Raw genomic sequence first — 562 nt, forward strand, 5'->3', positions numbered from 1 at the left:
GTTGGGATGAAATCATCCGAGTTCAACAACATAATACCAAAGGTGAATTGTCTGGAGCAAAACTTCTACTTTTTTTACTGTCAGAAATGATTTGTAACTCTGGCTTATTTCTTTAGCAGAGTCTTTCAGTCACTAAAAACTTGGTAGGGCATATTGAAGGAAGTAGGATACATAGTTCCTACATCAGGCACTGGACGAAACTAGTGGAAATCTTTGTACAGGTGACCTTATGTTGGTGCACCATAGGTTATTTTGAGATCAGTTCACCTGTACTTATTTATTACTTTTATGCTTACTAGATCTTTTTGCGGATTATTTATTGTAAAGATATTTTTTTTATTTGATTCTCATTTATTTAAATAATTAGGTGATACCCGCGCTCTGCGCGAAGTGAATGGATTAAAAGAGATTATAACTTTTAATCTATAGGTATTAGAAATGTAAAAGTCATAGTTACAAGACTACATGTTATATAATGAGTTGAGATCCACCATAAGTGTTTTGCTTAAGAGATCATGGCAGATGAGAGATAGTGGAAAACGAGTGACTCTTTTGGGGCTAG

General features: G+C 34.3%; 1 long non-coding RNA gene across 1 annotated transcript; it reads left to right on the top strand.

Annotated features, from left to right (window-relative positions):
• LOC106322216 lies at positions 1–371 on the top strand. Its single transcript, XR_001266290.1, has 2 exons — positions 1–42; positions 120–371. It is a non-coding gene; the product is annotated as an uncharacterized LOC106322216 (long non-coding RNA).
• The last annotated feature ends 191 nt before the right edge of the window (positions 372–562 follow it).

This window comes from Brassica oleracea, unplaced genomic scaffold, assembly GCF_000695525.1.
Source record: "Brassica oleracea var. oleracea cultivar TO1000 unplaced genomic scaffold, BOL UnpScaffold10177, whole genome shotgun sequence".
NCBI lineage: Eukaryota > Viridiplantae > Streptophyta > Magnoliopsida > Brassicales > Brassicaceae > Brassica > Brassica oleracea.